The following is a 26,849-nucleotide window of genomic DNA, read 5'->3' as shown; positions in this document are numbered from 1 at the left end:
TTGATGGCAGCCCAGTGACCGACTAGTCTTCAAGCCACAGATTCTATTTTTTTTTTAAAGATTTTATTTATTTATTTGAGAGAGAGAGAATGAGAGAGAGAGAGCACAAAGGGGGGACAGTCAGAGGGAGAAGCAGACTCCCTGCTAAGCAGGGAGGCTGATGTGGGACTCGATCCAGGGACTCCAGGATCATGACCTGAGCTGAAGGCAGTTGCTTAACCAACTGAGCCACCCAGGCGTCCATTCTATTTTTTTTTTTTTTTTTGATGCAGTGTTCCATGATTCATTGTTTGTGTATAACATCCGGTGCTCATTACAAATGTGCCCTCCTTAATACTCATCACTGGGCTCACCCAACCCCCCACCCCCTTCCCCTCTAGAACCCTTAGTTTGTTTCTCGGAGTCCATATTCTCTCATGGTTCCTGTCCCCCTCTGGTTCCCCCCCTTCAGTTTTCCCTTCCTTCCCCTAATGTCCTCCATGCTACTCCTTATGTTCCACGAATAAGTGAAACCATATGATAATTGACTTTCTCTGCTTGACTTATTTCACTTAGCATGATCCCCTCCAGCTCCATCCATGTTGTTGTAAAAGTTGGGTATTCATCCTTTCTGATGGCTGAGTAATATTCCATTGTATATATGGACCACATCTTCTCTCTCCATTCATCTTTTGAAGGGCATCTCGGCTCTTTCCACAGTTTGGCTATTGCGGACATTGCTGCTATGAACATTGGGGTGCATATGGTCCTTCTTTTCACTACATCTGTATCTTTGTGCCACAGTCTTTTCAGTGGACCTCAAGAACTCTGTTGCATCTGCATTAGAAATGCCATTTATCCACTTGGAGATACTTTGAATCTCGACGTATTGGTAGGACCAGATTTCTTTCCCCTTGCTTTGAGTCTTGAGTGATTTGATATACCTTTGAGACACTACAGTCTTCAGCAAGTTATGAAGATGAAAGAAACTTTCCCACCAATCAATACTAATAAAAAACATTTTGACCGACTGTGCTAGAGGAAGGACTGAATTATCTATTTTCTTTAGAGAGAAATATTTATTATTCATCACCACATGAAGAAGTGATCAAAGAACATTGAAGAAAAAGGTATGAAGAGCAGAATTGGAAATGTGTCAGATAGTTCATTAATAAAAATATTATATTCTTTTTCTGGAGGTTTTAGTATTGGTCACTTTTTAAAAAATTTAGGTTTTCTGATTCTTTATGTGTTCCAAATATTCTTTTTCATATCTGACTTTGTCATTTTGAATTCTGTCAGGTGAGTCGGTTTTGTCAGCGAAACGTTCATTGTTCACATATGCCACCTCTCATCGCTTGCCCCATAACAGACATGCGATTTCCCCATTCTGAAACTTGGTGTGTGAGCGTGAGCACAACAGGAACACAGCCGTAAGTGATGTCTGGCTGGCTTGGCCGCAGGGAAGCTATGAGGTCAGCGACACGGCAGGTTATCGTCTGCAGCCTCCCAGGGAACGTTTGTCAATAGCCTGTGTCCTCAGAGGCTCCACACTCCCTGGACACATCCAAAGTCACTTTTACTTGTCATCAAGGGAAAAGGTCATTCAAGAATTTGACATCAAACAAATTCATGATATCCCCTGAACTTTCCACAGGCATGGAGACAAGAAGCTTTTCCTCTCCCTCTCCCTCAGGAAGGATCCATCTCCACGAATAACACCTGCTCTCTAACACATGAAAAAAGGACTTTGTCATTTAGAAATTCCTCTTTCCACATATCCTGCCTCTGAGAATGGTCTTTTTTTTTTTTTAAAGATTTTATTTATTTATTTGACAGAGAGAGACACAGCGAGAGAGGGAACACAAGCAGGGGGAGTGGGAGAGGGAGAAGCAGGCTTCCTGCCGAGCAGAGAGCCCGATGCGGGGCTCGATCCCAGAACCTGGGATCATGACCTGAGCCGAAGGCAGACGCTTAACGACTGAGCCACCCAGGCGCCCCCCTCTGAGAATGGTCTTGCTGGTGTGAACAGAACCACTGATTTGACAGTCAAAAAGCAAATCATGTTCATTATGTGCCTGGCAGAAAAGGAGCTCAGACACGAGGAACTGTTTGCTCTCCCCTGTGGTGCCCCCAGAACCATGATGGCCCATGGCAGGTGCTCAGTAAATATTTCCTTAATGGAAGACTGGCCTCCATCATGGAGAACTTCCTAATAAGTATGCTGGTTTCTGCTCAATTTAGGATCCTTCTCTACAACATTCTGATATAGGTTCACCCAATTTATCTTGAATACAAAGTGATGGGGAAAAGCTCACCACTTCCAAAGGTGATGTTTCACTTTAGTTGTAGACCAATTTTATGATTAAAAAGTATTTCCTTCTATTGACATTAAAACCTCACGACAGGTTAGATATGTCCAGCCTTCTCTTCTCCCTCCGCCATCAAGAACATAGACCTAGTACCTTCTCCACGTGACATGACCAAGAACTATCAGAGGAGAGCCCCTTCCCCCCACCCCGGCCTGCACCCCGGCCAGGATTGATCTCCGTCCCTGCATTTCCAAATCCTGGCTGCTCTCACGCCTGCCCACGTAAGCTCTCTGTCAAAATCTCTGTAAAATGGTTCAGCCTGAACTGAATGTTTTAGGGCTGCTGTATTTCTTGTTCTGGTGAAATTGGGATGGGCAGCTTCATCCCATGTTCATCTCACTGTCAATAGATAACGCCGTGAGCCTTGTGTCCTTTTTTTCATGGTCTCGTTGGGGTGCGGTTCACTTTCTTCCAGACGCAGTGAATCTGCACTTTCCTCTGTTACGTTTCATTGGATTAATCTCTGAATGTTCGCAATTTTTGCATCTTCATTTTATTGACAGTACCGTGTCTGCACTCCCATGTGTGTGTTGGGCGTCCTCGCCTCTCCCGGCACCTTCTCTGAGGGGGGATTTCCTTCCCTCTCTATACTCCTCTCCCCCCAGGCTGCCACGGACAGCTCATTTATCTGTTTATTCATTCATCCAGCAGATATTTGTCACATGCTTATTATGTGCCAGGCATTTTTCCACTTTATTGCCGGCAATTAAAATTAAGCCTCCTACTACCTTGTTTTTAGACGTACATTGATCCACAAATCAATCCTCTTTTGGAGTCTAGAGTGGGGCCACTTAGCGGGTGATGTGCGCCCCAGGGCTGTCTGCGAGCGCTTTGTGACTAGTGTGTCACACGCTCAGCACAGAACCAGACCCGTAGCTCTCAGAAAGTTTTATAGTAATTTGACAGAGTGATTCTAGGTCAGCGAATGTAATAGTAAAAAGCTTGGCTTGCATTTTGTATGCATTTCTTTTTGTAATTTGATTCTTCTAATTTATAAAATTAGCAGGCCAGGGATTTTTAAAACCAGTAACTAGCAACCAAACGCAATCTGAGCTGGTCCTTCGCCACAGAGTCTGGGGACTACCGGTGCAGAAGAGCATCCCCCTGACGGAGAAGTCAAGTGTTTTCAACAGCCTTGGGTGATGTGAGTTTGCCGTTCTGTGTTAACTGGAGCTCGAAACCACGGGCGTCAGAGTTACCGGGGGTGGGGTGGGGGTGGGGAGCTGTTTGGGCCACAGGCAGGCTGACCCGGGGGTAGGGCCTGGGCCAGCCCATTTCCTAGGGCCTCCCTCTGTTCGCCTCTCTTGGGTGCCCAGCACACAGCCTGACATACAGCAGGTGTTTCTGAAACATTCTGAACGACAGTGACTCTATAAAATTCAAGGTAGATTCCGTGTGTGTGTGTGTGTGTGTGTGTGTGTAGAAGCATTTGCTCGGTGATCCACTTCCTTCCTCTGCATGGGGATAGAGAGCATTTCTATCTGAAAAAGGGGCTGGCACTTTGACACTAGAAGAAGGAACATTCCGGAGCACGGGACTGAGCGTGAGCCTTGTTTTACCTGCGTAGTCCACCCCTATTTCTATCTCTTCTTTCTCGTTTCTCAGCAGCAACAACAGCTCGTTCTCCACAGACCGGTCCATCTCTCGAGTTTTATGTCTGTCTGCATGCAGCATGTCATGGCCATGAGTATTTACAGGTAAGGCTCTGAGTCCATGCATGCATTAGATGAAGTACCACAGGATGTATTCCGATGTGTGCTCTCTGCAAGAGGCTGCTTGGGCCCATCGTCTCTCTGTGATGGGTTTCTTTGTCTGCTTTCTCATCAGGCTCACAATGGCACGCCTGGCATGTTGCACGGTCCTTTCATTTTTCACGTTGAAACTACAAGGGCGTGTGTTTGCTCATATTACAGCGAATGAGTCCATTGCAAAAATTAGCACTTCAAAAATGTTTGTGACTTGCCTTAACCTCATAATTTTCAACGATGTTACCGTAGAAAGTGTCATGCCTTCCAATCCTGGTGGTTGAAGTTCCTCAAAAGTTATTCTTACCAATGAAGCCGAGAAGAGCATTGTGGCAATATTTCGAGTAATGTATTCAAAACCAAGTTCACTCGAAATACTGAATATAGTCAATTACAGAGTGGCAGGTTTCCTTTCAATTCTGGAGGCACCTGCTCAAATTTCTACTCTGGGCCTTCCAACAATGTATCACCCGAGCCTGAACTACAGTGGGGAGAACAATCAACATGTTGCATAACCTCTGATCTAGTATTATTTTACATTTGTTTGTGTGAAGGGAGATTTTCTATGTGTATTTAAGCGACTGAGGATTGTCAGCAAGTGATAATGTGGGTGAATGTTTCATAAACTGTTAGGATTTCCCTCCTGTTAATAAAGGACTTCACGCTGATATTACACGTAGCTGCCTGTTCATGGGAAAATAGACGGTGAACTGACTTTCAGCTGGCTTTCTCATCGTTTTGAATTCTCCACAGACAATGCATTGCTGGCTGCCCATCCCTAGGCCATTTTGCTCCCTCCTCTCTATGAATCCTTGGTCCACCATGGGATCCAGACACTTGATCTTAAAATTATAAGCACAAAATGTGCTAGCAAACTTTGCGGTGCTCGTTGGCAACTTTGTGAGCTAGAAAAAAACCGTCAGCTTGCCCTTGATTTTGCATTTTGTGTCAGATCTTGGCAAGGGTTAAAAGGTTCAAGTAAATTTTATGTCTTCCCATAATTTCGTCAGGGTGAAGACATAATATTTTTCACACTTTTCTAATGATCAACTAAATGTGAAATATTTATGCATGGAGGTGCTTGCCTCTGGGCTTATTTTTTTTTTTAATATTTTATTTATTTATTTGAGACAGAGAGAATGAGAGACAGAGAGCATGAGAGGGAGGAGGGTCAGAGGGAGAAGCAGACTCCCTGCCGAGCAGGGAGCCCGATGCGGGACTCGATCCAGGGACTCCAGGATCGTGACCTGAGCCAAAGGCAGTCGCTTAACCAACTGAGCCACCCAGGCGCCCAGCCTCTGGGCTTATTTAATATGACTTTTAATTCTAAAGATGGTTGTATTATCATCTGTCTAGGAGTCTATGTCTTCAGTAGTTCTTCCTGACTGTGGAAGGAGAATATAAATGGTAAACTGAAGATTAAAGAAAAAAAAAAGATTTGGTCAATAGATATTAACTATTTGATCATGGCTGTGACTGAAAATTTTCACTTTATGTTGGGAATATATGGCTGTTCTTGGTGTCAGCACTTTTCTCCCTAGGTCAGAACAAATGGACTTCCTTAGTATTTTCATTATAGCAATTTTTGTTATTGAAAGTAGCAAATTTAAACACAAATAGTCCTTGTAATGTCTGGCATCTGCCATACTCTGGGGACTGGATTTAGGACGTAATTGTCCTATATGGGTCCTCAGGCTGCATGGAGAACTTAATCACGCCCCCCCCTCCCTGGGCCCCCCCCCCTGCCTGACCCTTTCCCTGCTGTGTGCTATGCAGTCTCCCTGTCTCTGCGGTGAGCGGCCATGGGGACGAGCTTCCTAGCGCCCCCCTACCCTGCGCTCAGAGGGGGTGACAGTAAATGTGTGCTGTTTACCTAAAACTCTCCAGATCCTTTGTAGGGCACCTGGATTTCATGCTGGGTCCCATTTCAGTACATGACTGTTTTGATCTTGAGTGGACATAATACACGCTGCAGGTCAGGATGCACCACCTCCCCTCCCCCCAGTAGGAACATGTGTCACCTGGAAATAAAACGAAGGTGAATCTGAGACTTACCCATGCACGCCTCTGGAGTGGAGATGTTTTGGGATGGGTCTAGATTAGGCCATGCTCTAGGCATCCCAGTCCACCCGGTCATAGAAAAATGAAGGACAGGAAGCTACTTTTCAGGAGTCTGAGGTCACTGCTTCAGGGACACGAAAGTGGTGTGTATGCAGGCACCTTGTCATAACTACGCTGCAATGGAAAGGTCAACAATTGTTAACCTAATCTGGCTTTTTTCTTCTTGGAAAGACTAGACACGTGTTGGATACCTGTCGCCACTTCCAGGTGTAGTTTTGCACGGTTTGTAATCCCAGACTGCTTTGGCGCTGAGGACAGGGAGCTGGGATTGAGATAGAAACGCAAAGTCAATCAACAGCCCCAAGCTGTAGACGTCTCTTTCCATGGGATTTTGGTGATAGCCCTGTCTCTGACTGGCCACGGTACTGAGATGTGGTCTACTTGGAGCTCACACTGTACCAGGAAAAAGACACAGAGTGAATCAGAGATAAATGAGCCCACTTCCTCTGAAGACACACAGCACGAACCGCAAGCCGGCAGTGTGCTCCCCTTGGCACTGGGGAATCCCAGGAGCACGCAACCCCCTGGTACCGCGTTTGCTAAAATCCCACAGTCTTCACATTGGGTGACTTAATGCTTAGTGTATCATGAAAGGGGAAATTTCCAAAGGATCAGGAGAAGCATTTACTCTTTTGATGAAAAGAGAAAAGCTCTGTCTAAAAGTTTCCTTTACGTTTTTCTTCGTGAAAAGCAACATGGGACAAATCAGAAACAAAATCGAAACAAACACACAGAGAAGCCCATGGAGAGAACAGTCTTTGGTGTCCTGGGGAGAACCCGGAGGGTCCCAGGCACTCCTCCAGTCAATGAGGGAAAGAGAGAAGGAGACCCGTGGAAACCAAGCACTAATAAAGCAATCTGCATGACTGCACCACCACCCAGCAGATGAGGCCCGGGGCTCCAGATGTGTTGTTTGATCTCTGCGGCTTTCTCAAAAACCAGGAAATCCTGTTCTAGTCGCTATAGTTCTAAGAAATCAAATAGCATTGACTAAATCAATTCTGTATTATTTTAGTCAAGATCTGAGTTAAGATAGAAAAAAAAAAAACCACTTTCAAACACATAATGAAAACTTTTAATCTCGTTTACCATTTAATTACCAGGTTCTAAAATGTGACCATTATTTACAAAAACTTCAAGTTTTTGTAAAACTCGCGTCCTAGTGTTTGACCCACAAATATATTTATTTGTAGTTACAGCAGTTAGCTTTTAGCAAAACATACTTAAGCCATTGCTGGATGCCAGTGAGCGAGCTAGAAAGTGAACAATAGTGTCAGGTGTCGAGAACGTCTTAGAAATTCGAGTACCGGTGATTCAGTCAAACCTGGTCAGTTTTCTTTGAAAGTGGCTGCCTGAGTGTCTATGGGAATCAGAATGTGATTCTTCCATTTTACACTAAAATTAATTAAATTTTATCTTTCTTATCTAGTTATAAAAGTCACAAATGTCTGTAGCTAAAAGCAGCTTCACGGCCCTGCACCACCACCCCCCCATTTCCAGCTGACGGAGACACTTATCAAGGCAGCTTGAGGTGTTCAGACCGAGCTGTTACCCATATAATTACATCGGCCTTGATTTAGGTTTTGCTAATGAGCATGCTTTTCGCTCGTATAATCTAAGTTACTTTAAAGAACCAGTGTGATTTGGAAAAATGGCTCTCAGGCATCCTTTTAAGCATATCCTATTTGTTTCCAGTTGTGACTCGCTAACTGACCTATATATCCGAGTGACTTCTCAGTTGTTCGTGTTTATTTAATCAGCCTTTTGGGGGGAAGAGAATCTTTTTTTGTGTAAAATGGTATTTTTCCAGAGAAGTGTCTAAGGACCACCAGTTGTGGTTTCTGATGAAACAAACTCAGCAGTGTGAGAGATTGAGAGACGGTGTCATTGGTGGGGAGGGTGTGGTAGGAAATGACCTGGGTGACTGAACATGAGTACCATGAAATGGGAAGGAGATGGGCAGAGTGTGAAGATAAGATAATGATCATTTTTGGCCAAAGGGATGTTGAAGTTGGGATATGTTGTGTGGTGGCACGATATTTTTTTGAGATATTAACTAGGGATCTTCTCTGGTCCCTCGTTCAACTTCACGCAGGCTAGTGGCTGCGTCTGAGAGCATTGTCCGAGTGGAGGGACATGAGAAGCAGGAGGCAGAGGGGCTCAGGTAAGAGCCCCACATGTCAGAGTCCACTGTGGCAGGTGCCACAGAGAGCGACCTTGGAGAGACTGGAGGAAGGTGTCAGAAGGGACGTGTGTGTGGGGAGAGGGGAGGGAACCGGCCCTGGGTGGCTGGGACTTGGGGTCGTCTGGGACGGATGCTGGCTGCTGGCTACCTGTGATCCTGGGAGCTCTTTGCAGGGGCGACGGCAGCTTTCCTTCGCACAGGCCAGATAATTAGATTGTTGTCCCCAGCATGGAATCCGGTCCATTGTTCTTCTCTAGCCCACCCAAAAGTAGAAATATTAGGAGGAGCTTTAGTTCTTCCAAACTTCACATCTTTTTTTAGAGGAAAAACCACAAGTAGCCTCCTGATGGACCTCTCCCGGCACTTTTCATCCCATGCCTTTATGATCTTGCAGGAGGAGAACAGCTTATAATTTATCAGAAAGAAGGCAGGTCAGCCCTCCTGAGGGGCTGCCACACCGCTGGAAATCTCAGAAACTCCCCCCCCACCTGGCATAGTCATAGAGCAAGAGGATGCCACATTTGGGTCACCTGGTGTGTCTAAGTGCCACAAGGCTGCAGCTGAAGGCGTGTGATGATTCTTTTGCAGTAACAAGTCACAATGGGGGACACTTTCACTTCATGCATCCTGCAGCTTGACTTGAAGTTGCTCAAATAACCTCTGAGATGTACTCTTGCAGTTTGTCAGCCTGGTCCCTGAATTAGATCTCTGACAAAAGCCTACATTTACCCTCCGGCTCCTTTCACCACTCTGCTTCTCCCTGACCACTGGGCTTTCCTTCACAAACCCCTGCTCTCTTCCCAGTATGTTTTTCCCTCAATAATTCCACCCACTCTCATGGATTTGACAATCTCCTATATCATTATTTCAAGTCTAATCTTTTCTTTGAGTTTTTCCTCCTTATCAGACATATCCGCTTGAGCATGTAACCCCATTACTTCAAACAATTCTTGCCTAATAGGGGACTAGACATCATTGTCTCTCTGAGCCAGTACCTTCTCCTGAGGCATGGGTAGATGGACAGTTGGATGGATGGATGGATGGATGAAAGGAAGGAAGGAAGGAAAGAAAGAAGGAAGGATTGATGGAAGGATGGATGGATGATAGACAGAGACAGCATTCCTTCTTCTTACGCATGTATTAAGTTGAACAGTTAACCTTTGCAGGGGCTACTGTTCCTATGACCCCACCGGGAACTGTTCTCCTCAGGTCAACAATGTTCTTCGTGTTGCTAAATCCAATGTTCACTTCCCTGGAATTATCTTATTTGAACTCTCAGGAGCATTTGACGCAGCTGACCATACATTTCCTCTTAAGACCCTGTATTATTTCCTGATTCTTCTTCTGCTTTATCGGCTCCTTCTTCTGAGTCTGTTTTGCAGGGTCTCCCTCATCTTCTCAAACTCTAAATGTCAGGAAGGTAGAATCTTGACCCCCTTTTCTTCTATAACAGCTTTCTCCTCTCAAGCAAAGTCATTCACCTGCATGGCTCTGAAAAAAACTTATTTGTGTATGTACATGATCGTTGTTTATATTTCTAGTTATGACTTCTCTTATGAGCTTCAGACTTGTTAATCCACTGCATAAGTGAAATTTTCACTGAGCTAACATATTACACAAGACTATTATGGACAAAAGAAAAACTCCAGTAAAAATAAGAGTATAAATATGAAAATGAACAGAAAACCATACTCTTTAGTCCTCTCTTCCCAGTGAACAGTCCCACCATTGCTCTAGTTGTTCAAATTCCAAACTTTTCCAAGCCCTTCCTAATTCTTCAGTTGCCACTATTTCTCATGCCTGGTTGACTGCCTTTCCTATCGATTCTACTGAGTCTTCCCACCTTTCTCCATCTCTACTACTGACATCAATACAAGATACTGTCCCCTTTCATCAGAGCTGATCCAATGGCTTTCTATATTCCTCGCTGGTTCTGGTTGCATCCATGACTTTCCTCATTCTTTCATTCAGCCCGTATTTATGGAGTACCCATTCTGTGTGTGACGTGATTCTTGGTGGTGGGTATAGAGTCATGTACAAGATAATGGATCCTAGTTCAAAGAGATAGACAACAAATGGATAAGCGAATAACCAACTAGTTAATTGTCAAGGCATTGGTAAGGGCTAAGAAGAAAAATAGACCAGAGAGGTTAGTGGTTAGTGGTAGAAGAAAGGGCTAGATTTTGGACAGGTGTCTGGGAAGGCTTCTGAAGAAGTTTTTGATGATGACAGTGAGGAGGGAGGCATGTGGATGGCTAGAGGGTGAGGGTCAGGAGCAGAGGGCATTACAAACTCCTAAGTTGTTGTATTGACTCTGGGTTTTATTCCAAGTGGCCAAATCATGGGCTATTTTGAGCAGAAGAGTTGCACTATATGACATATTTTGAAAGGATCAGTTGGCTGACGGGTAAAGAAGCACCTCATTGTCTACAGTCCATTCAAGAAGTCATTCTTGTCCACAGTGCTATGTCATGCTCTCTGATTTTGCTATGGTTGGGCCCACTGGCCTTCTTTTCTCTTCCCGGAATATGGCATGTGTTCTGGTCCCTGGCCACCACTGAAATGCTGCTTTCCTTTGTCTTCACAGCTTCCTGCTCTTTCTGTCCAATCGGGTCTCTGCTCAGCGCTCCCCTCCAACAGGTCTTCTCTCACCTTCCCTTTGTGGTGCTGAGTCACTGTTGCATTTACATTTCTCTCACTTATTTATCTACTCTCAACTACTTGAAAGTTTGTGCTGATGCTGTTTATTCTTTCATTGAGTTTTGCATTCCTTGTTTCCCCCCATAAAATGCAAAGTCCATGAGTGCAGGGCTTTGTGATGACTCTATTTGAAGCATACAGTGGCACGTAGCATGAGTGTTGAGTGAATGAAGGAATGTTCACCAACATTCATGTCAACCAAAGGGCAGTGTGCTGGGTTCTTGGGTTGTATACAGGGAGATACGGTTTCTGTCCCTCTTCTTGAGAAGCATATAACATAGTGCTGGAGACAGTGGGCTCATGGGTGGGTGGATAATAGGTCATTCTATGTAAGGATATAGATAAATAGATGCATGGAAGTGATGTATATCAATACAAAATCTAATCAGTAATTTATTTTAATTTGCCATCCTATACGACATTTGCTAGCTGTTAGCACAGTGCCCCAAACTGAACAAGTGCTCAATAACTATCTGTTGACCACATAAATATATGAGTAAATAAATACATGAATGTAGTGTAAGCTTGAGAGCACCTCCAGAGTTCATCAGGATGGTCTCTTACCCAACATATAATCCAAAGAGACCAGTCATTTATAGACAATATATCTGATTTTGGGAAAGGGTTTCTTCTAGGTCACAAAGCTGGTTGGAGAGTCAGGACTAGAACAGTGGAAAACACCTGGCTTTATTCAGAAGCTGCTGGAACACTGTAGATGGTTTCATCACTGAGCATCACATGAGAAACCGCAGAAAGCCCGCGAGAAGGAGCAGATTTGAGCAGAGGCATGGGAGGTAGTCTCCGAAAGAAGAGGGACGCAGGGAGAGGCACACATTAAGGCAGGATGGAAGTGTAATCATTCAGGGTGGGACTGGGCCAGCCTGGGAAGTTGTGGTCCGGGTGGCTCACAGGTGTGGAAAACAGGCTCGGAGGCACACACGCTGAGGGCTGGAAGGTCGCAGAAGAAAGGCATGGCTCCGTGGAGGAAGCCCCAAAGACCTCCCAGAGAGACTGCCCCTCACTCTATTCATGGGGACCCGCCAGCTATTGGAAAGGGACTAGGGCTGGCCCTCCCTGATGCTTTCTATGGGGCTTGCCTAGCTGTCCAGCAAGAAGAACTGAAATTATTAGCAGGGGCGAAACCTGAGACCCTGAATGATTTGAACATTGTGAACCTGGTGTTTTGAGATCTCTTTCAACTTGGTGCTTCTAGGGTACTGCCTTTGGCAGGTTGGAAGGGAAGAAGGATGGAGAAGGAGAGCCAGGCAGGTGGAGGTGAGGGCGGGACGGGGGCCGAAGCGGCCAAGGTGACATCGCCATGGGTGTGTCCCACCGTGCTGCCCCACACCTCCCATCCTGCTCGCGGGGTGGCTTCTTGCTGCACGAGTGACCCCCTCTGTTTTAGGCTGCATTCATGGCTCAGCACTCGACGACACTCCCCTTCTGCTTTTATTTTTTTTTTTAAAGATTTTATTTATTTGACGGAGAGAGACACAGCGAGAGAGGGAACACAAGCAGGGGGAGAGGGAGAGGGAGAAGCAGGCTTCCCGCCGAGCAGGGAGCCTGATGTGGGGCTCGATCCCAGGACCCTGGGACCATGACCTGAGCTGAAGGCAGATGCTTAACGACTGAACCACCCAGGCGCCCCGCCTCCTTCTGCTTTGAAAGACCAGGGTCTTCCTGAGGCAAAGCATGAGTCTGTACTTGCAGGTCCTGTGCCCCAGGATCTCACACAGGACATGGTCACTAAGTGTCTCTATTTGGTGGACTCGTTGTCCAGGGCATTTCTTTTCCCCTGTCTTCTCCTTGATGCGGGGATGTTTGAAGTGACCTGTGGTCCTGGGATTGCCACCCCAGCTCTTTTCTAACTATACAACCTGCCTTTCGGAGGTAGGTGTGGCCCAGAGAAATGATATGATCTAGAATTCTGGTTTTCCTGGAGGAGTCTCTAAGAATCAGCAGCTTGACCCTAAGCTGTTTAGTTTTCTGCTAATCATCTTTGTTTTTATTTTATCTAGGTTTTTTGTTAAGGCAACCCCAAATCTTTCTTGTGTTACAAAAAAGTAGGAAGAAAATGTTTGAGGCCATAGAAGTACAATCCTCTTGCTGCAAAATCTTTTTTTAAGGGCTTAATTGTCATTTCCTCCCTAAAGCAATGTTCTATACAAAATTTTCTCCTGCAAATTTAGGCACTTTCCAATGACCGTTACAGCCCAAGATATGCACTTTAAAAAAGAAACATTCGAATAGGTTTCTTAGCAATTTTGCACAGATGTGTTTGCAATGAGCCGAGGCCTGCACTTCATCATGCATCTTTAAAGGAAGTGGTTTTGTTAGAATAATTTCAGAAAACAAAAAAAGCTCTCGCCCTAAATAATTACCAGCATTTTTGTGGTAGACAATGGAAATTAGAAATATTTTTATGACCACCTTTTAGTAACGTTATCAGTTTCTTTGTGTTATGAATTGATATCAAACATCTAGGACAGCATGTGCTATTATGGGGAACATATGAATTATTTATATTTAGCTTAAAATAGATAATCCTCTCCCGTGACCATAATCTCCATTTATGATACACATTTTTCTTCATACATAGCTCATTTTAATAGGGGGAGTATAAAACTGTAAACACCAGTGGTTTCCTTTAATTACTATCCTATATTTTGAATGAAATCCTATTAAGAAAAACCTTTCTTTGCCTGCTAAAATATTTACAACTGTTGGTTAAACTTAAACCATTAAGTGGGGGAAATAATAATAGTTTTAATTTTAGTCTCAGGAAAAAACAATGAATGATCCCACTTTCTGTGGCTAGTTATTGGCCAGTTGGGTTTTAGGGCTGGAATTCCATTTCCTCCAGCTCTCTTAATCCCAGTTTTCATTTTTTTTTTCTTCTGTAAGTGAACATTAGGCAGCAAAGCATGCTGAGAGTTTTAGTTTGGACAGTGGGTTTTTGAGGCTTTTTAAGGTAGAGACCCCTCTCTGTGTGCAGGTTGTGGCCAATTAGGCCCCTCCTAATGGAGTTAAGGGCCTGGGTCCCGGGCTGCGTGTCCCTGACACACAGAGCTCGTGGTCAGCCACAGGGAGAACGATAGCAAGCAAGGCCAGGGACTGTTTTGGTCTGATTTATGTAAAAGTGGAGGTCCTTTTAGGGTTTCAAGGAAATTCTTGCCACGAAAACCAGAAGCAGCTAAATAAATCCTTAAGAACCACCGCAGAGGTCAGAAACTGTTCCTGTTGGTTGCAGAGTTGTTTTACTTCTCTTTCAGCTTCCAAGGTAGAGGGAAGAGCGCATGGCTGGCGCAAATGTCCTGTCGACGGATGTAGGGACGGGCAACTGCGAGACGTAGGAAGGTGCCAGATGGGAGCAGTGGTGTCCCTATTTCCCGAAGCTTGGAGCTGTGTGAGGTAGACGGCCAAGGGCGGGAGGCCCACCTGCACAGTTCAGGGCAGATCTTCGGCCCGCAACCCCACTGCTCTGCCAATGCCTCGGGCTGATCGCCTTCACAAGGCTGAGAATCTCTCCAGTACAAGTAAAAATGAACTCCACGGCTCTGTCAAACTGCCCTGTAGTGGCAGAGACCTAATGCATTGCTGGAGAACCCGGGGCCAGTCCTTGGGATTTGGCCATGACACAATGCCAAAAGAGCAACTAATTCATAGAGGACTAAACATGAAACTGGCTTTTCGTTTTTTTTTCTTTTTTGACCAGGAGGAAGAGAAGCCGTGTCCTACATACTCTAGTTATTCATTCGTTTCTTTTTTTCTGAATCAGAATTTTCTTTAAGTTTTCGTTAAAATTTAGTGTTTCTGAGTGAATTTCTTAGGAAGGTGGGTTGATCAGGACAGTTAAAGTTTACTGAAAATATGATAAAAATGTATAGAATTTATTTCCTGGCAACCAGTAAGAACGCCCTAAATTATACATAGCCAGAGAACATGAGCATATCATTCAAAAGTAAGGAAATGTAATTAATTAGCAAATAGGCAGTAAACTGGTCAAGTGGTTGTCTTAGGGCTCTCCAGAGAAACAGAACCAAAAGGATGTACATATGTATGTATGTGTGAATGTGTAGATAGATAGATAGATAGATGGGTGGATAAGTAGATGGATAGAACAGTGTTCCTGTTCAACAGCTGTCAGGCAGGAGGAATTCCTTTCTACTTGGAGAAGAGCCAGCTTTTTGTTCTAGTCAGGCCTTCAACCGATCAGATGAGACCTACCCACATGAGGGAAGGCCATCTGCTTGAGCTAGTCTATCCATTGAAATACTAATCTCATCCAAAATCACCCTCACACAAATACCTGGAGTGATTTTTGACCAAGTATCTGGGCACCCTGTAGCCCAGTAGATTTGACACATAAGGCTAACCGTCACTGTTACTCAAAAGACTCGTATTAAAAAGAAATGGTATTTTATAACCTTTAAATTTTATAATTAAAAAATGAGTGCTCAGGTACATTGCTGATGTGACTATAAATAATAAGTCTTGTTTATTTGAGAAAATTTTTTACCTGAAGAAGCAAATCGACAAGAATCTTAAATGTTCATAGCCTTTGATTCAGTATTCTTATTTTGGGGAATCTTTCTGAGATAATAATCTCAACACATGTGGAAAGATCTTTCTCATAGTGTGCTCATAATAGTAATAAAAATAAAAGATCTAAATTTTCAACAATATAAAAGTGAATAATTACAGCATGACACGTCTAGGCAACAAATGAGCAAAAATTCATTAAAATGTTTGTCAAGTTTCTAAAATGTGAAATGTGCTCACGTTAGGTGAACAAAGCACAGTATTATAATTGCTATATAAAATATGTATAAAAAAGACTAAAAAGAAAGATCTCAAAAATATTGGAAAAGTTATTTGGTAATAGTAAATTCATAGAGGGCCCTTATTTTATCTTTCATATGTTTTTATTAAAAACAAAGAACTTAATCTGATAATTCAGCTCAGTTCAACTGTTTCTTATTTTCCTATTTAAATAATATAAATAGCATAAAACATGTGCTAAGTTTAGAGGATGCTATGTAGATAAGATAACAAAACTCCTTTACAGGATTTATTTTAACTGGAACAAAACTATTATTCCCTAACTGTTCCATTTGGCAAATAATTTTGGACTGTTTTCTGTAAATGAGGTACTAAACACCAAAGATGAAGTAACTCTGTAAATCTTTGGTTTATATTGTTAACCCATGTATTGGACATTTATACATAAATGTAGGTCAGAATATAAAGCTTATATTAGGAGCATACGGTAATAAACGTTCATTACTCAAAATGTTTACTTGCTCACATGGAGAATATAGTAAAAGATATTGCAAACTAAAAAATTTCAGTTGCAAATGCTAAATCAATTTTTTCTGTCATTAGCTTAGCTTTAATATTCTCCTGGACACGATCTGGTTCTACTGACAGTATTTAGTAATGCAAGGCTCTTCTCTGTAACTCTCGTGGACTGTCCTAAGGAAGAGAGAGGACAAAGGATCTATAGTGACGGAAGAGTGTTTTTGACAAGTTTGAAAAGTCCATCCACTTGGGAGAGAAAAAAGGATTCGAAAATGTAATCCTCAAATCAGAGTTATTCTCCTTCAAATATGTATGTACTGAATTTAGTTCTATGAGTTTTTAGACACGGTTCTTCATACAATGGCTTTTGGAAAATGCAGGGTCAGTGCTGGGGGCCCATCTGGGCAGCATCCCATTGTTACTGTGATACAGATCCATTGTCCTGGTATTCCCACCTTCTTCCCACTTAAAGCACCATCCACGAAACTGTGAAATCTGTCATGGAAGCAAGTGAGGTGTGAAAAGATTAAAACATAAAATACTAACAATAATAATATCAGTAACTCCATGTAACTCACTTTGAGCCTAAGAGCAACACACGAACTGCTAACCTGTACTAAAATCTGTCGGATGCTATTATCTTAAGCAACTCCACCTACATCCTTTTCTGGCTTCTTTTAGACACAATTCCTTTTACTTTCTTTCTTTCTTTTATTTTCAAGTAATGCAAATGTGATTCAAATTTCAAGCTTAGTATCTAATTTCATGTGTTAATTTCATAATTCTCAGCGCATTTCCTTAATAATAAAGTCGTAGTCACTTCCCTATTTTAAGTTTCACATGACCCACATTTCCACAGAGAATGTCAAACACCTCAGAATATGTTTCCTGATTTGAATATCCCATAATGTTAGAGACTGAAATATATATGCATGCTTTAAGATTTGTCATGGAATCACAATCCCAGATTTCAAACTATACCACGAAGCTATAATGATAAAAACATTATGGTACTGGCATGAAAACAGATACATAGATCAGTGGAACATGATAGAGAGCCCAGAAATAAACCCACAATTACATGGGCAATTAATCTTCGACAAAGGAGGAATGAATACCCAATGGGGAAAAGACAGTCCCCTCAACAAATGATGTTGGGAAAATTGGACCGCAACATGCAAAAGAATAAAACTGGACTACTTTCTTACACCATACACAAAAATAAACTCACAATGGATTAAAAACTTAAATGTAAGACCTGAAACTATAAAAATCCTAAAAGAAAACATAGACAGTAAACTTTTAGACATAGGCCTTAGCTATATTTTTCTGGACCTGTCTCCAGAGGCAAGGGAAACAAAAGCAATAATAAACTATGGGGACTACATGAAAATAAAAGCTTTTGCACAGCAAAGGAAACTGTCAACAAAATGAAAAGGCGATCTACTAAATTGGAGAAGATATTTGCCGACAACATATCCGATAAGGGGTTAACATGTAAAGAACTTATACAACTCGATACCAAAGAAAACCAAACATATGATTACAAATGAGCAGAGGACCTGAACAGATATTTTTCCAAAGACATCCAGATGGTCAACAGACACATGAAAAGATACTCCACATCACTGATCATCAGGGAAGTGCAAATTATAAGTACAATGAGGTATCACCTCACACCAGTCAGAACGGCTAAAATCAACACAAGAAACAACAGGTGTTGGTGAGGATGTGGAGAAAAGGGAACCCTCGTGCACTGTTGGGAATGCAAACTGATGCAGCCACTCTGGAGAACAGTATGGATGTTCCTCAAAAAGTTAAAAATGGAACTACACTATGATCCAGTAATTCCACTACTGGGTATTTAACCCCCCAAAACAAAAGTATTAAGGAGGGCATGTAATTCATGGAGCATTGGGTGTTATACGAAAACAATGGATCGTGGATCACCACATCAAAAACTAATGATGTATTGTATGGTGACTAACATAACATAATAAAATTTAAAAAAATTTAAAAATAGTAATTCAAAAAGATATATGCACCCCTCTGTTAATTGCAGCATTTTTTACAATAGCCAAGATATGGAAGCAACCTGTGTGTCCATTGGTAGATGAATGGATAAAGAAGATCTGGTCGGGGCGCCTGGCTGGCTCAGTCAGGGGAATGTGCAATTTTTGCTCTCAGGATTGTGAGTTTGAACCCCATGTTGGGTGTAGAGATTACTTAAAGATAAAACTTTTAAAAAAAGGAGATACGGGGGCACCTGGGTGGCTCAGTCGGTTAAGCAGCTGCCTTCGGCTCAGGGCATGATCCCAGGGTCCTGGGATCGAGCCCCATGTCGGGCTCCCTGCTCAGTGGAGAGTCTGTTTCTCCCTCTCCCTCTGCCTGCCTCTCTGCCTACTTGTGCGCTCTCTCTCTCTGTCAAATAAATAAATAAAATCTTTAAAAAAAAAAAAAAAAGGAGATACGGTGTACACGTACAATGGAATATTACCCAGCCATAAGAAAGAATGAGATCTTGGCATTTGCAGCAACATGGTTGGAACTAGAGGGTATAATGCTAAGTGCAATAAATCAGGCAGAGAAAGAAAAACATCAATGATTTCACTTACATATGGAATCCAAAAGACAAAACAAATGAACAAACAAAATCAGAAATAGAAACAGACTCATAAATATAGAGAACAAATTGGTGGTTGCCAGAGGGGAGGAAGGTCTGGGCAGGTGAAATAAGGGAAGGGAATTAAAAGGTAGAAACTTTCAGTTATAAAATAAATAAGTCACAGGGATGAAAAGTATTTTAACAATGTTGTATGGTGACAGATGGTGATTATACTTATTGTGGTGAGCATTTTATAATGTATAGAATTGTCGAATCCATATGTTGTACACCTGAAACTAATATTGTATGTCAAGTCCACTTCAGTAAATAAAAAATAAAGAAAAGAAAAGAAAAAAAAAATACAAGAAAAAGCAAGAATCCTCATGAGTCTGCTTTGATAGCTGCTACGAAAGAAAGCAGTGTATGTGTTTAGTGGATAAGGGGTTTCAGTTTGGGACAATGAGGGTTCTGGAGATGGATGGTGATCACTGCACAACATATGGATATATAGAACATCCCTGAACTGCACACTTAAACACAGTTAAAATGGTAAATATTATAGTATGTTTACTTTACCATAACAAAAATGTAAAAAGAATGAAATACTGTGTTTCAGTATTCAATAACATTTTAAAAATTAGAAAACTAGGGGCGCCTGGGTGGCTCAGATGGTTAAGCGTCTGCCTTCGGCTCAGGTCATGATCCCAGGGTCCCGGGATCGAGTCCCGCATCGGGCTCCCTGCTCTGCGGGGAGCCTGCTTCTCCCTCTGCCTCTCTCTCTCTCTCTCTCTCTCTGTCTGCCATGAATAAATAAATAAAATCTTTAAAAAAATAAAAAATAAAAAAATAAAATAAAAATTAGAAAACTATAGCACATATGTATATATTTCTATAAATATATCTCTTTATTTTATTTTATTTTTTTTACTCAAGGGCACACATTCTTTCATTGCACCATGAACGTTCATTAGTGCTTTATTATGAGTTCGAGTGGACAAGACATTATAAAGGGTACATTATAAAGTTCCTACCTCTTGCAAAGGACATCTATGAATACGATCCCTTCTCAAACAGAGGCTGCCACCGTGAAAGAGATTTCTGGGACCCATCTGGCCTGCCAAGGACCCTGAGCAGAAGTCTGGGGTGTCGACTGGCCAGCTCACAGTGTATGTGAAGTGCTCATGCAAACCCTGAATCCTTCACAATCGATCGTGCCCCCTGCACTTTTATAGACCCAATGCTTTCAAGCATTTAACAACCGAATTAAAGCCAAGCTCCCCAAGTACACACCAACTTTCTCCCTTTTCGTTTTGTATGTCTTTGGCACGTTCCACGGACCTCTGAGGTCTGTGCCTGGGCTCACAGAGAGCTTCCATGCAGTAATGGGAGGGTCTAGATTCTAGAACATCCATCTGCCGTTGTGGGAAACAATGGCAGCAATGAAGAAAATCTCTTTGGGCAGGCCTCACGCCGCACCGTCTTCATGTGAGTGCCTTGAAACCGGGCTGACACAGGAGACCAGAGCAGAACAATGACTCTGCCTCCGAAAATCGGATCTGTGTGGCCAGACCTCTGTTGCTATGGCAACGAAAAATGCAGCTTCCTTGCCGCTCATCAAAAAATGTATTTCATTCATAGAGTATCTGCGTTTCAAGGCTGTTAGTGGAGATTAAGGGAGTTCGAGCACGTGAAACACTCAGCACAGGGCCCAGCACAAAGAAAATACATAATAAATGCTACCATTATTAATGTGAAAATCCCTTTAATTCGCCAAGGATTTATTGAATGCTTCTGGATGCTGCAGGGCGTTTTAGACAATGTCAGAATGAACGACCAAGCTGTAAAATATAGACTCTGATGGAACTTGCTATCTGTGGTTAGATACCAGATTTATAGCATGAAAAGTAGGACAGCAGAATCAGAAAGAAAAACATGAAATGAGGAAGGAAATTGCCATAAATTGTCAGCCCTGTTAATGACATAATAGTATTTGCTGAGGACTTAGCTCTGTTTCCGGCACTGGGTGAACGTGGGGGGCGCAGGATCTCCTTCACTCTGGCGACAGTCCTTCACGCAGAGAGCGAAACTGAGAGCTGCGCAGAGTCCTCTGGCTCACCCCCAGGTCAGGGCCAGAGCAGGTGTTTACTCCAGGAGTCTGTCTCTGGGCCACGGTCACTCCTGCTGGGAGAGCGGCAGGCAGGGACCATTCCCTGCCAGGCTCAAGGTCTTTGATTAACGAGGCCGTGATGTTGTGATTTATAGTACGAAATACATATTCGGGCTTCTCCCCTGTTTCTGGCACAGAGATCCTAGCACCTTTGGGGTTTCTTAAGTGAAGAAGGTAATGGAGATGTCTTTTTTGTTATGTTAATGAGGCATCTTTTGGAAGGCACTGTCTTTTAGGGGCTGGTTGCCTGGAAAAGCAACTCTGTGACTGGAGGGTTTGAAGTTTCAGATCCAGCACCCCCACCAATCTCCAGGAAGGAAAGAGGGGCTGGAAGGGGGATCTGTGTAATGGAACCTTCATAAAACCCCAAAAGGATGCGGTTCAGAGAGCTTCCAGGGAACCCCTGGAGACTTGGGGACAGTGGCTTTCTGGGGGAGGACATGGAAGTTCCAAGCCCTTCCCCCATACCTTGTCCTATGTGTCTCTTCCATCTGGCCATTCTTGAGTTACATCCTTTATGATAAACTGGTGATCCAGGGGCGTCTGAATGGCCTAGTTGCCGACTCTTGATTTTGGCTCAGGTCATGATCTCAGGGTCCTGGGATTGAGCCCCGCGTTGGGCTCCCTGCTCAGTAGGGAGCTTACTTGGGGATTCCCTTTTTCCCACTCCTTCTGCCCCTCCCTCTGCTCTCTCTCTAAAATAAACAGACAAAATCTTAAAAAAAAATAACCTGGTGATCCAGTAAGTAAACTATTTCTCGGAGTTCTATGAGCCTCTCTGGCAAATTAATGGACTCTAGAGAGGGGGTTGCTGCAACCTCCGATCTACAGCCATCTGTCAGAAGCCTGGTCACACAACCTGGACTTGTAATCGGTGTATGAAGAGTGGAGGCAGTCTTGTGGGACTGAGCCCTTCACCTGTGAGATCTGACCCCTCTCCAGGTAGACAGTGTCAGAATTGAGTCGAATTGTAGGACACCCAGGTGGTGGTGAATTGCTTAGTGTTGTAGGGGGGACCTATATAGACACCCCCACACTGGAATTGGTATCAGAATGGTAAATAGGTCTTCAACATGTCCATTTGGGATATATCAAATGCATAAACAGTTCACCTGCCTGGGAGTGCCGAGCAGGGCTTTCTGCAACAATACCAGCCCCCTTGAGGTTAGTTGAGCTGAGATGTTCTGGTGTTGAGGTCACCTAAGCCCACGGAAGTGAATCATGATTGGCCTCCCTGTATTCCACACTAATAATGTTAGATCTATTTTAGTGTGTAATTGATGCTGTTCTCCTGCTACTGAAATTAATTTGAGCCAGATGACCAGACTTTGAATATTCCCAGTGTTTGCTTCATTGGGTCTTTACTCAATAAGAAATACAATCGAATAGTAGATTGTTCTAATGCCCCTTCGACATTTGAATTCTTTCTTGACAATATTTGCCTCCTGCATAGAAAGTGATGTGATTATTAAAATATAAGTTTCACACAAACATTACTAGTCTTCATCCCAACTATGGCCATTGTTACCCATGTTCTGCCCATCATGGGTACTTTGGACAAAAACGAGGTCTCATGTCAAGCGCGTTTTGTTGTGGTTTGTTTGTTCATATGAGCTGTGCCCAGGTTTCTGGAGGGTGCCCTAGTTTGATGATTTCTAACTGTTCCATTCCCCCACCCCCTTGAATGAATACCAATTTCTCAATCTCCATCTTAGACTATTAAATTTGGCTTCAAATGCTAGTTTACCTATTTGTAGGAGGACAGCTTTCCCGAGTCTCTGTTGGCACAACTCTATAGATAACAGCACCAGATTTTCAAGCTATTGTGAGGATTAACAGATACAACAGGTGTGAAATTCCTATCCCAGTGTCCAAATTACAAGTTTCTGTCTGGCCTTGGAAACAACTCTGCTGGATGTGACTTCAGCTAGGATGTCGTCTGTGGAGAAGCAGACTCAAGATCCCGCTTTATCACGCTTATCAGCTCTCGTGCTGCTGGTTTGTGGGCAAGACGCGACTCTTTCCTTGAGTGTGTGCGTGTGTTCCCAGCACTTTATGGGTGTGCACTCACTTCTATGTCCACAACCACCACCCTGAGATGGGTATTGTTACCTGCACCCTCCAGATGAGGCCACTGAGTCACGGGGAGGCTCCCCACCTGCTGGAGTCGACACGAAGATGGGGACGAAGACAGGGCGGTCCTATTCCAGGGCACGTGTTTTCAGTCATCACCTTAGAGCGGCCTCACACACGACTGCATGCCTATTTCTATATAACTGGTCCTGTTTCGTGTGACCCCAACGTGTAGGTCTCTCACGGTAAGTTCAGATTCTAATTCAATTGTTCTACTCCTGTCTCTGATTCCTCTACTTTCTTAAATCATTAGCAAAATGGAATCCACATGCCGTTCAACTTTTCCAGTAATTTTACAGTCATTAAAGGTTGAAGAAAACGGTGATAAAACAACTCCCCTTTATTCCTCAGATTTGGCATCCTAGGTGATTATATAATAATATTTATACTGATACTCTACAATTTGTTCAATTCCATAAGAGAAACTTAAAAATATCAATGTCCTGAGATGATTATAAAATTAAATCTCTGGCTAGGGCTTCTTATCGTTAGCACCTGGGGTTCTTCTGCGGTTCTGCTGGGGCTTCCCCAGGCCTGGAGCTCTTCGCCCGCGGGGCAGAGCTCGGGAATTCCCTCTCCCCGGTAAGGCTGGATATGGCAGTCCACCTTGGGCACCTTTGGTGGGGGCCCTTGGAGGCTAGTTGACACTCCTGAGCCGGGGGGTAGGGAGGACCAGACTGCCCCCAGGGGCTCTGCCTGGGAGGTGGCCTTCGTGTATAATAAAAATTTTAATATAATCTGAGGGACCATATACCCCTTAAGCCTCTGACATCATTCTCACTTGACATCCAAATAAGGGGGCTCTTGACTCCATCTTCGGAACGGTGGAGAGTTCACCACCTTCAGTAAGTAAAATTAAAAACAGATAACTGTGTTTGAAAATTCCTCCACCCTCCCAGGCAGGTGCTGTCCTTTTGTCTCAGTCTCTCTTTCTCCAGAACTTTCTGGCTCCTCTGAATTTCAGAACGGCCCCATCCACGAATTAATAAATCGCCACCCAAACACCATGGGAATCCCGCCTTCTGTTCCTGGGTTGGTGGGGAGGTGGTCCCTGATTCTCCCATTTTGGTCTGCAGGGAGACGGCTCCTCCTGGATGGACCATTCTTTGCCTGAAGGAATCCTGCTAAGACCCCGAGGACAAGTCAGCAACTGAGTATTACACGGCAGGAAGCGGTGCGGGCTCAGCAGGCACCCATGGCCACAGCCCTGGGGACAGTGGGTCATAGCCTGGGCTGAGGGATGACCATGAGGCATCCTGCTGTCACAAAGAACGCACCTGCTGGGCCTGGCTGGAGCTGCTAGCCAAGCTGCCAGCAGAAGGCCCCTCAGGCACATCCCCCTGCCGGCCTGGCTTCGCTGCCTGTTGGTGGCTTTTCGACTTTGCTTTCAGCGCCCGAGTCCTCCCGGGCGTGTGGCCCCCCAGCATGATGGGCTGACCTCCGAGAAAAGGGTGATGACATTTCTGGAAATAAGCAGGGCCAGTGTCAGGAGGGATTGTCCTGCCACCACAGAACTGTCACCACTTCCTGAAGGGACACTCCCAGGCCTTCTCCCGTGCAGCCCCCTGATGGCCCAGGGTCTCAGTGCCTTGCTGAGAGTCGTGGGCGTGCCGATCCTGCACCTCTGGTTTCCTTCCCCTCCCACTGTGGGGTGCTTCCAGCACTCATTGGCAGGCACTGTGGACCTTGAGGCATGTTGTAAAGTAAATGCTTGTATTCCCCCTAATTTATATGTTGAAGCCTCACCCCCCACTGTGATGGTGTTAGGAGGTGGGGACTTCGGGGGGTGCTGAGGTCATGAGCGTGGGGCCCCCATGACAGGATGGGAGTCCTTATAAAAGAGACCCCAGAGAGCCCCCTCACCCCCTTCCATTAGGTGAGGACACTGAAAATGTGTCTGTGAACCAAAAAGCAGGATCTCACCAGACTCCGAATCTTCAGGCACCTTGATCTTGGACTTCAGCCCCCGGGGCTGTGAGGAATAAATAAATGTTTGCTGTTCACGAGCCACCCGGTCTGTGGCATTTTTGTTGTAGTAGCTAGAGCTGACTAAGACAGGCCTGCAGCAGTAGAGATGCGCGTCGCGATGCGAGTCTCCATACGAACGGGGCACGGGTTGCCTGCACTGCGCACGACTGAGGAAACAGTAGGATAAAGAATCTTCACGTTGTTTTAACGATGCACCTCCATCTTTGTCAGGGGTGGGGTGTACCCGAAATGCACGACACAGTAAAGACACAGTTATGACCCCAGTCTGGAGCCTGATCCAAGCTCGCTGGGAGAGTCCCTGGATATCTGCCTGCCTGCCTACTTTTGCTTGGAATTTGTTCCCTTGTGAGCCTCCTCAGCATTCCCACGACCCTCGTTTCCAGCAAAAACGCCCACGAGCTCCCCTTCTTCCCAGGTTTATTCTACCCCTCTTTGAAGGGCTGGGGAAGTCACCAAATATTTCAGCTTATCCAATCTCTCATGGGCTGTCAGTCACAGGAACTAGAAAAGCAACAGCACGTGCAGAGCGATGTGAAAGAAAATAAACAATTTAGGTACCTCTTCTGCTCGGTTATTTTCAGAAAGTATCGGGAGATAATACCTCTGTGGATAATCAAGAGCCAATTTATAATCATAACGCCTGCTTAAGCAAATTAAAACAAGGGCATAAAGTATGGCAATCAGGAAAAATTTTACTAGGGAGCTATTACTGATGGATGCTTCTAGAAGAAATGTCGCTATGACAGGAATATTTCTGAATCCTGGTTGGTGTTGCATAAATGAGGTATTGGCTGGTCAGGTAACCTTGTCCTCAGAACTAAAGAGGAGATGAGGATTTTCTTCTACTCGTTTGGGGTCTGGGGCTGTTGGGAATTAAACTGAAAAAAAAAAAACAAACAACTGAACAGAAGGGCATACACACTTTATTGATTGTTAACATTCTTCGTGTACATGGATGCCTTCATTAGGTAAGAGATGAAGACCCAAGAAGGAGACCAGCCTGAGAGCTCATGTACCATTTGAACAAAGAGGTACATGGCAGAGACTGATAAGACAGGAGAAAAAGAGGTGTGGGCCACGGGCAATACACTGGACATAAATGGGGGGACCATGGGGGAATTAGGGTTATTTTATTTTATTTATTTATTTATTTATTTATTTATTTATTTATTTATTTATTTATTTTTAAAGATTTTATTTATTTATTTGACAGAGAGAGAGACACAGCGAGAGAGGGAACACAAGCAGGGGGAGTGGGAGAGGGAGAAGCAGGCTTCCCTTGGAGCAGGGAGCCCGATGCGGGGCTCGATCCCAGGACCTGGAATCATGACCTGAGCCGAAAGCAGACGCTTAACGACTGAGCCACCCAGGCGCCCCTAGGGTTATTTTAGTAGGTATGTTTGCACAGGTCAGTTTGGGCATCAGTAAGAATGCTATGCTTTTCTCGGTGCAGGGAAGGTGCCTTTCTCCTGGGGAAATTTTTTGTTAAGACAGTTTTTATTTTATTATTTTTTAAGATTTTATTTATTTAGAGACAGAAAGAGAGAGACCA

General features: G+C 43.9%; 1 long non-coding RNA gene across 1 annotated transcript; it reads left to right on the top strand.

Annotated features, from left to right (window-relative positions):
• The first annotated feature begins 3,953 nt into the window (after window positions 1-3,953).
• LOC135364350 (uncharacterized) lies at window positions 3,954-25,302 on the top strand. Its single transcript, XR_010411227.1, has 3 exons — window positions 3,954-4,048; window positions 23,301-23,493; window positions 24,385-25,302. It is a non-coding gene; the product is annotated as an uncharacterized LOC135364350 (long non-coding RNA).
• The last annotated feature ends 1,547 nt before the right edge of the window (window positions 25,303-26,849 follow it).

The sequence above is a fragment of the Mirounga angustirostris genome, unplaced genomic scaffold (assembly GCF_029215605.1).
Source record: "Mirounga angustirostris isolate CCGP_5_RB_7025 unplaced genomic scaffold, mMirAng1.0.hap1 SCAF_5, whole genome shotgun sequence".
In the NCBI taxonomy this organism is placed as follows: domain Eukaryota; kingdom Metazoa; phylum Chordata; class Mammalia; order Carnivora; family Phocidae; genus Mirounga; species Mirounga angustirostris.
The sequence above is the reverse complement of the archived record's forward strand: the minus strand, read 5'-3'. Positions and strand labels throughout refer to the sequence as shown.